Source organism: Phascolarctos cinereus, unplaced genomic scaffold (assembly GCF_003287225.1).
Source record: "Phascolarctos cinereus isolate Bilbo 61053 unplaced genomic scaffold, phaCin_HiC Scaffold_7;HRSCAF=346, whole genome shotgun sequence".
Taxonomy (NCBI): domain Eukaryota; kingdom Metazoa; phylum Chordata; class Mammalia; order Diprotodontia; family Phascolarctidae; genus Phascolarctos; species Phascolarctos cinereus.
This window is the reverse complement of record NW_027556180.1, coordinates 103,478,031-103,488,519: the sequence shown is the minus strand read 5'-3', so window position 1 is coordinate 103,488,519 and position 10,489 is coordinate 103,478,031. Positions and strand designations below refer to the sequence as shown.

General features: G+C 31.7%; 1 pseudogene; it reads left to right on the top strand.

The window, feature by feature from the left end:
• The first annotated feature begins 7,636 nt into the window (after positions 1–7,636).
• LOC110221673 (vesicle-associated membrane protein 4 pseudogene) lies at positions 7,637–8,021 on the top strand (annotated as a pseudogene).
• The last annotated feature ends 2,468 nt before the right edge of the window (positions 8,022–10,489 follow it).

Here is a 10,489-nt window from a genome sequence, read left to right as displayed (position 1 = left end):
ATAAACAGATTAGTTTGGTAAAATTGTCATTTTTTTATTATATTGACTTTAACTACCCAGGAATAATAAATGTTACTTCAATTATTTAGATCCAACTTTGTATTAAAAGTGTGTTGTATTTACATTCATATAGTTTGTGTGTCTGTTTTGGCAGATATACTCTCAGGTATTTTATACTATCTAGCTATTTTAACTGGTCTAAAGCAATGTTAAATAGTATTACTGACATATACTGTAGTTTCCCTATTTTTTTCTTTTGATTAAACCTATTTTAACTTTGTCTGAGACCATGATTGCTGCCCCAGCTTTTTTTTTTTTTACATAATAAATCCTACTCCTGACCTTTATTTTATCTTTGTAAGTATCTCTCATTTTGTAACATTTCCTGAAAGCAAGATATTATTGAATTAAATTTTTAAATCTGCTATCAGTTTCCATCTTAGGGGTAAATTCATCCTATTCACTTTCTAAGTAATAGTTAGCTGTTGTATGCTTTTGTCCTTTCTATTTTTCCTCACTATCCTTCCCACTCTGTTCCTATCCCTCGTCACTTCTCTGCTTTACTTCTACCAGATATCTTGCCCTCCTCTTCCCTAACCTATCCACCCTTCCAAGTGTCCCTCCATTATCCGCTCCCCTACCTTATCTCCTTGTCCTCTTATTTCTTTCTGAATTTAAAATACTTTAATAACCTTCTAGATATACATGTTGTTCCTTCCTTGACCCATTCACAATAAGACTATGGTTCCAGCACTACCTGCCTCCCCACCCCCAACCAACTTCTCTATCAGTCTTTCCTTTTGTGCCTCATTTGTAGGAGATAATTACTCTTTTTTAATCTCTCCCTACAGTTTTATTTCTTTTTTAGAATCAACTCATCATACTCAGCTCAGAGCAAGCCTTTCTTTCAAATTACCCAAATAATGATGACAATCACAAGATTACTGCTAATATTTTCACTTATATGAAGTTAATAATTTGACTTTATTGAGTCCCTAATAATCAGTCTTTAATGTTTATCTCATATTTCTCCTGGATGTTATATGTCAATATTTTTCCCTTACATTTTACTATTTTTTTCGCAAATACTTGAAAGTCTTTCTTTTCATTAAGTGTCCTTTTTTCCACTCAGGATTATACTTAACTTTTCTGGCTAAATAACCAAGCATAACCCAGATCTTTTGTTCTATGAAATATAGTATTCCAAGACTGTAGTCTGTCAACATAGTAGCTGTTAAGTCTTATGTAATCCTTATTGTAGCTGTATGATATTCATTTTTAATTTCCTTGTTGCTTGCAACATTTTCTTCTTTGCCTGGGAGCTTTGAAACTTGGCTATGATATTTCTATAACTTTTCCTCCTGGGATCTTTTCAGTCATTGATCAGTGTTTTGATTTGTTTTGTTTTGTTTTGTTTTCCTATTTCTGCTTTACCTTCTTGTTCTATAACTTCAGGGCAATTTTCCTTGATGATTACTTTTAATATTGTATCAAGATTTTTTTATCATAATTTTCATAGTACAAATATTCTTATGTTATTTTCCTTAAGCCATACTCCAGATTAGTTGTTTTTCTGATGAGATATTTCACTTTTGCTTCTATTTTTTTATTCTTTTGATTTTTTTTTATTTCTTGGTGTCTTAGAATGTCATTAGCTCCTTTTTGACCAATTCTAGTTTTCAAGGAATTATCTTCCTTAAGTTTTTGATTCTCTATTTCAAGTTGGTTGATTTTTTTTTCATAATTTTCTTGATTTTGTTATTTTTTAGTTTTTTTCCCTTATTCTCTCTAAATGATTTTTAAAGTTCTTTTTAAGTTCTTCAAAGAACCCTTTTTTGTGCTTGGGACCATCTGATGTTTCTCATTGAAAAATGAGTGGCTTTTTTTTTTTTTAGTTCCATTACCTTCCTCTGAATATGGACCCAGATCTTCTCTATTGCCATAGTAACTATCTATGGTTGGGTTCTTTCTCCTTTGCTTATTCATTTTTATTTATTTTTTTAATTTTGTTTTTAGTAGCTATTAGTGCAATCAAGTTGTAGTCCTGAGGTATGGGGAGTTGCACCCCAAGCTTCAGGTCCTTCTTACTGTTATTTTCTGAGGTCTGTCCCAGGATTCAGCCTTGGGCTCTCCTCTCCACTCCTAAGCCACAGCCAGGGCCCACAAATGATTTTGCTCCCCGCAGACCCTCAGGTGGCTGCAAACTATAATTTTGTTCTCTGCATTGGAGTTGAAACCAGAGACTCTGCTCTCCTGCAAATGCCTACAGGGACCTTCCCCCTCTGCTACTGTACTTACCACACGTATGCTACCTTCTCCCCTTCAATGGTAGTATGTGACATGTCTGTCAGCACTGCTGTGCTTGGCATCCCTCAGCTATGGAAAGTCCTTTCATCTTCTCCTACTCAGCTGTCAGACCTCCATAATGTCCTTGAGATGAAAGTTTCTAAGGCTGAAGCTGCCTCCCAATCCCAGCTGCCCCAGAACTTGTTGTTTGTTGATTCTGCTGAGTAGGTATGGAGGTGTTTACACTTTACTCAGACTGAACCTCCATCCTTGGAGGTTGGGTCTTGCTTGGAGATCTTCTCAAGTTGTCTTAGGAGAACTGCTTTACTCTGACTTTTGTTTACTTTTGCAGCTCTACATTCCCTTGTTCTGTCATTTTTTTTTTGTGGAGGAAATTTGAAGAGCCAAAAGTTTTGTGAACTACTCCACCATCTGCCCAGAATCCCCTCCTCATTATGATTCTTTGGAAATTTAAAAGCAATGAGAGTGGGGAGTTAACAATTTTGACTCAATTTTCATTTCAACAGGAATTTATTAAGAACTTATTGTACTATTTGCAAACCCTTCCTTGGCAAAAGTATGATTGTTCGAATTCACAAGGGCTTGCATTCTACCAAAGGCCACTTGTAATTACATTACAAGATTACAGTACCATCCATGACTTCAAATATTTTGAATATTTGCCTATTTCAGATATCTTGAAAACATTTCCTTGTTTCTCTATAATTGTTTTTTATCAAGCAAAGATTCTATCTATGTGTATTTGGTCTGGTTTTTACTCAGCATTATTGTTCCTATTAAACACTATTTCCAGTTCTTCATATCCCACAGTCAATACTAGCATGATCCACATACATAGTATGTATATAGCAGCAACATACACACAAAGAGAGTATTATTCTATTCTGACCATTTTGCCCTGTCAAATTTATTTCTGGATCTGAATGTAACTCTAAGGAAAATTCTAATAAAAGTGTATTTAGCATTGTGATTTAGTGTGCTTGTATATATTACAAATGTGAATGGGAAGATAGAAATCCTTTAACATGTGAAATATCTGAATTTCTGAAAAGTCAAATGTAAAGCAAAAGTTTCATTTAAAGACACATAGAAACATATGTCCCAATGGTCTTGGACTATAAATTCTGGTGATTGCTATCAAAGGAAAACTGAGCTATAGTAGTTAGGACTAGTTTCCTTTTTGGTCTTCCATTTTAGCAAATATTCAAATGGGTCTGATCTCATCAATTTCTATGTTCTCTCTTTTAATAAAGATCACCACCAACCATGCCTGTATATCCTGTATAATTAAAAATGATAACTCTCTGAATAGACAAAGGGAAAGGAGATAATATATTTAAAAATCAATGTATAAATGTATAATGCATAAGCATATAATCAATATATAAATTGATGATATCAATGAATCTAGTTTATAAATTATTGTGAATGTTTTGCAGATTTTTTCTCTCTTTTTCTCCTATTTATTTTCCAATCATTTTCATTTTCAATATAAATTAAGTAGTTGGGTTTCTCACCAATCTTTCTTTAATTGGCTTTACCTTACACTGTCTCTCTTTGGTTTTTTTATACAGCTACTGCCAAGAATTTTATATTCCCCAAGATTAGACAAATTGTACACATTTTGTCTAAGAGTTTACAAATGTATTGATGTTCTACATCTATGCAGCTACCATTTCTGTTTGTCTAGTAAATATAGTGTTTCATGAATAGGTACATTCTTTATTCTGTTCATCTCCCTTTTGTGTCATTTTTGACTAACTTATTAAACTGGTGTGTATTTTCTTTTTGAAATTATCATTTTTTTCTTTGTCCTTAATTTGTTTGAATAGATCAACATTAAGGTATTTCTGTTGCATGTCATTTACTTTTCTCATTTTTATTCGTTCTTCTAGATTTACACAAATTTCTGTCTTTGCTTGAATTAGTATGGTATGACAGTACAAAACACATAATTCAGGAATAACTGCAATGGCAATAAGAAAGGTATTACCTGTGTATTATAATCACTTTCTTTTTGGGGTATGTGTGTGTGTGTGTGTGTGTGTGAGACAGAGAGAGAGAGAGAGAGAGAGAGAGAGAGAGAGAGAGAGAGAGAGAGAGAGAGAGTGTGTGTATGTGTGTGTATCATGGTTTGTCCCGGCACACATATTTTATATGTGAATATTATATATACACACATATATGATATATATATATGCATATTTCTATATATAACATATACATATATTAGAAAACTATTAAAAATTATTCAATATATAGCAGTTGTCTGGTATACAAGTCTTTGATCTCTCTCATTCTTTATTCCTGAATAATGTATTGCAACATATGTCCTTACATCATCTATTCCCACTTTTTTATGTTGCCACATATCAATATGTATGTTAAGTAGATATTAATTTAATTTGGAGGCTTTTGTAAAATTCTTCATATAATTTCTCTACTTCATTTTTTTGAAATGTGTTTTAGTGTATAGAATGCAATTATATTTATGATGCTTTTTTGCAAATATTTGTCATGATAATTGAAATATTAAATGGACAAATTAACTATGAAATGATGTTTTAGGTTTCCTATTGACATGATGAAATCATTCTGTCACTGCAGTGCAATATTCTTCTCTCTTTTGCTTTTATAAATAAGAATGTCAAGATTGATAGCATTTACTTGTTTATATCATATATACATTTCCCCCCCTTAGATAAGATTCTCACATTTAGAAACCAACGGGCTAGCTATAGTTTATATATGGTCTAAAATCTTTATGATTATTATCTCACCCTCTTTCTAATTTTTTAATCATTTTGCCATTACATTATGTATGTGTATGTGTGTGTAGTATAATGTATATATCATGACATATATATATATATATATATATATATCATGTATATATACATGTATACATGTATAATGTTATATGTGTATTTAAATAAATACATAGCATAAGTTGTACATGGACATACATATACAAATGTCTCTCTGTACACACATATGTATATGAAGAAAACTAACCAATTAAGCAATTATAGTAAATATTAATGATAAAAATTGTCATATAAAATATATAATGAACTTATAAATTATAAAAGGGTAGTTAAAGATCCAAAATATATAAAGGTCAAAGTGCATAAATTATGTTGCCAAAAATATAAATTTATGAATTTCACTTGAAAAAATGCTCACATAATCAAAATAATGCAAATTAATATAATTGTGATCTCATAACCATGAAATTGGCAAGATTAATTTAAAATAATGTAAATCAACCCAGGAGACGTTATGGAAAAACAAACATACTAATTCGTTGCTTGTACAACTGCAGATTTATAGAATATATCTTTCATGTAATAAAGTACTACTCAGTAAAAAGTAGAAACAATACCAGATATATTAATTCCAGTGTTAGAAATATAACCTAAAATGTCAAAAACAGATATAAAATGATAAATTAGCTTAAAGATTTCAATAGCAACATTTATTAGCATTACAGGGAGTTGAAAAATAAAGAAAGAAAACTAATTTCCAAAAGGAGAGAAAAGTTATAGTATATTTGTGTAATAGAATGCTACAATAAAACTAATTGATAATCATGAGGAAAAATTTAAAAATGAGAAAATACCTTTAAAATAGTGTAGAACAGAAAACAAATAAGGAAAGAACATATGGATTAATACTATGTAAAGGAATATTTAATAACAACAGACAGACAAATAAATAAGCCTTTTGGAGACAGAAAGCCATGGAAATTAAAGCTGATCTAAAATACTATCATTTGAATGTCATTTATTAGGTTTCAAATACTTGCAAAGCAAATTTAGTCATATTGCTATTCTATATTGAATATAGAAAATCATTTAAAAATAAAATAATATTAGAAGCAGTAAAAGTCAGAATGAGCTTAGACAAATGATAAATGCTAAAACAACATGCCTATGAGAAAAAATAACTAAAAAAAGGATAGACTGCTGCTCAAGATTAAAAGAATGATGATAAGTGATGAAAAAGAAAAACTTAATAATAATTTTGCTTCCATTTTTGTTACAAAAGAAAATGTTCATTGTAAATAAGGAAACATAATAAAAAATTAAAAAAATAAACAGGGTATTAGATACCAAACACAAAGAAAGAAATGATAAGAATGTAGCTGTCACTGAAGCTAGGTGGTAGAGTAGAGAGAATACTAACCTTAGAGTCAGGAAAATCTTAAAGAGCAACAAAACATTATGCATGAAGATAAACATTGACAACTAAGTACAAATTGATTGTCAGATCACATAGCAAATTCTCTAGTTTTCTAAATGTTGAAATTGACTCAAATTTTAGCTAGGTAATCTCCTCACATCCTTAACATGCACAGTGAAGAGGAATTTTTTTTTTAATCATCAACTGAACTTAACCTTCCACATTCAGAGAGGTGATCACACCACCTAAAGGGATCCTGAGTGTCACATCTCATTAACACTTTGAAATCCTCACCTTTATTAATCTACATCAAATGATGGCTACATCATTTGATGCTAAAGTAGGGGTAGGAACATCCTCTCTCTGTTAAAAAAGATGGCTTGTATTTGTAAATCACCAAAAGCAGTAGAGTACAAGATACTATAGAATAACTAGTAGCCTAGTTTGTCCAGAAAATAAGGTAAATGAATCAGAATACTATGAAATAAAATTGACGAGATCGATTGGAGCCAAAATGTAGGGTATCTTAAATATCAGTTTCTGTTAGAGATTTCCTCTTCCCAGGTACAAAATGCTGCTTGCAGAATCATCAATTCAAGTGATAAACATATAGACCTGAGCCCTCACTAATGCATTTATAAGGCAGATGATGACAGACAAAAAATGAATTTAGAATAAAAGCCTGTAGTGAAACTGAGTAATAAGGCAAATACCAAACGATTAAATTAATAATCCCTTAATCTATAACAAATTGCTGTCAACTCCCACGATTTTAGGGTAATTCTAATCTAACCTCCATTAAATTCTTACTTGGAAGTAGTAAAAGTGGCGTACAATCAGAAAACAAACAAACAAAGAAAACTTATGACATATGCAATAGTGTAAGTCCACTTTGTGTGATCATATTGCTTTTAAAATGTAGAAAAAAGTAATAAAATCTTACATTGGGAGAATTTTGAAGCCTGCTTCTTGAACCATCACTAATTATGGTTGATTTGGTCTCCCACCCAGCTCAGCCTGGTCAGGCCCAGCCCTGCCTGGCCTGGCTCCAAGGGGTGACCAGAAGCCTCCTGGCAGATGCCCAAGTGGTATGTATCTGCCTCTTAAAGTTGGGAAAAGAAAAACAATTTTTTGAGTAATAAAGATGCCTCCTAAATTCAAGCACCACCTAATGATGATGATGTCATTGTTTCTGTGAAAAGTGAGAGGAGAAATTTTTTAGAAAATGATTCAGATGAAGAGGAGTTTTTCCTAAGGGGACCATCTGGACCAAAATTTGAACCTCAGAGTGACAAAATTAGTCACGTACAGAATCAAGCTGATGAAATAATTGATGTCGTGCAAAAGAACATTACAAAAGTGATTGGAAGAGAAGAGAGACTAATGCAATAGCTTTTAGCAACAGATCTAAACAGCATCAAAGACAAATGTGATGGTGTGGATGCAAAATGAAGGTCATCATGGCTCTGGTTGCTGTGATCCTTTTGTTGGTGATTATCATTCCTATTGTCCTGAAATATCAGACTTGATTCGGTGACCAGAGATCTTCAATAAAACAGTTCTTGGACAATTTCAAAAAAGAAGATTGCTGCATAATTTAATGAAATGTGCATATGTCTTTCAAATTTTTTTCTCAAGAATTAAAAAGGCAAGTGTCCTGTTCAAATTGGAGCATTGCAAGTTCCCTATTAGTCTCCTCCTCTTCACCAAAATACGCTCTTGTTAATGTATTTTAGAACAGAAATATCTACTTTGCCATGTTATAGGAACCTAATTTGAAACTAGACACTTGCCAATACATTATTTGTATATAGAGTTAGACATTGATGATGATAGCTATAATTTAACATAATTTCCTACTGTAAACTAGAGAGGTGGGGATTTACTGCATGAAGTTCAGGGATAACGTGGGAGGTAAGAGATAAAACATATAAAAAGGGATATCATCCATTCAGTTAGTGATTACAAAATGTATAATTTTTCTCATGTAAAAACAGGTGTTGGAAATGGCTTCCATATATTTATGGAGACACTAATGTTTTCAATATTGCTACTTTCAACTGTCACTAAAGACATTCCAGTAGACCTAGAAAAAAAAAAAGTTAGGGTTGATATGTTTAAATTCATATTCCCCTGGCCAGCTCCCTGCCACCTCTTACTATACCTTCAGAATCTTTCCATTCCACAAGACATTTTAAACTGTATCATATATCTCAGTGATTTATCTATACCAGACTTCCTTGTAATACTTCAATTGTCTTTTAAAAATATATTTATTTATTTTGTTAAGTATTTCCCGATTACATGTAAAAATTAATAATCTCTTTTTTTAAAATTTTGAATTCCAAATTTCTTTCCTCCCAGACTTTCCTCTTTGAAAAGGCAATTGAGTATCAATTATATATGTGAAGACATATAAAACAAATTTCCATATTAACCATGTTGCAAAAGAAGTCAGAAAAAATTAAAACAAGAAAAGTAAGAAAATTTAAAAAAAAAAAGATTTCTTCAATTGGCATCCAGAATTCATCAGTTCTTTCTCTGGAACTGGATAGCATCTTTCATAATGGCTCCTTTAAAATTGTGTTGGATTGTTGTTTTTATCAAAGCAGCTAAATCTTTCACAGTAGATCATCCTTAAAATATTGTTGTTAATGCGTAAAATGTCCTCCTGGTTCTACTCTTTTCACTTTGCATCAGTTCAAATGTCTTCCCATTGTTTTTTTCTTTCTGAAAACACCCTGCTTGTCATTTCTTATATCACAATAACATTCCATCACAATCATATACAACAATTTGTTCAGCTATTCCTCAACAGAAGAATCTGTCCTTGATTTCTGATTTTTGCCACCGAAAAAAAAAAAAAGCTGTTATAAATATTTTTGTACAAATAGGTCCCTTTATCTTGCTTTGATCTCTTTGGGATACAGACCTAGCAGAGGTATTGCTGTGTCAAAGGGTATGCACAGTTTTATAGCTGTTTGGGCATAGTTCCAAATTGCTCTTCAGGATGCTTATAGTAATTCACAACCCCACCAACATCACATTAGTGTCCAATTTTGTCCATATGCTCTCCAGAATTTCTTGTTTTTCTTCTCTGTAATGTTAGACGATCTGATAGATGTGAGGTTTTTAAATTTGTATTTCAGTTTTTTAAAAAATTTACATGTCTCTAATTAGTAGGGATTTAGAGCATTTTTTCTGTGACTATTTATAGTTTTGATTTCTTCTTAAAACTGCCTGTTCATATCCTTTAGCAATTTATCAACTGGAGGATGGCTCTTATTTTTATAAATTTGGCTCAGTTCCTTATACATTTTAGAAATGAGGCCTTTACCCGAGAAACCTGCTATAATTCTCCCCGTTTCCTGTTATTCTGGCTGCATTCATTTTGCTTATACTCAAGCTATTTTAATTTTATGTAGTCCAAATTATCTGTTTTACTTCCCATAATCCTCTCAATCTCTTGTTCTGTCATAAACTCTTCCCTTACCCATAGATCTGATAGATACATTTTCCGTTCAATCCTAATTTACTTGTGATATATATTTTTTTATGTCTAAATCATTTATTCATTTTGACATTATCTTGGTACACAGTGTGAGATGGTAGTCTATAGCTAGTTTCTTTCAAACTGCTTTATAGTTTTTCCAGCAATTATTTTCAGATGCTGAGTTCTTACCCTCAAAAACTGGATCTTTTGGTTATCTAAACCACTGGATTAATACAGCCATTTACTACTATGTATTGCGTATATAATATATTCTACTGATCCAACACTCTATGTCTTAGCCAACACCAGAACTGTTTTGATGATTTGTAATTCATTTTGAAATCTGGAACTGCTGAGTTGCCTTCACTTTTTTCATTGATTCTCTTGAAATTCTTGACATTTTGTTCTTCCAAATAAATTTCATAGCCTTTTTTAAACCTAACATGTTGTAGACCTTTAATGTCCAATCAGAATCTATTTCAAGTTCCTCCCAGGAGATGTCAC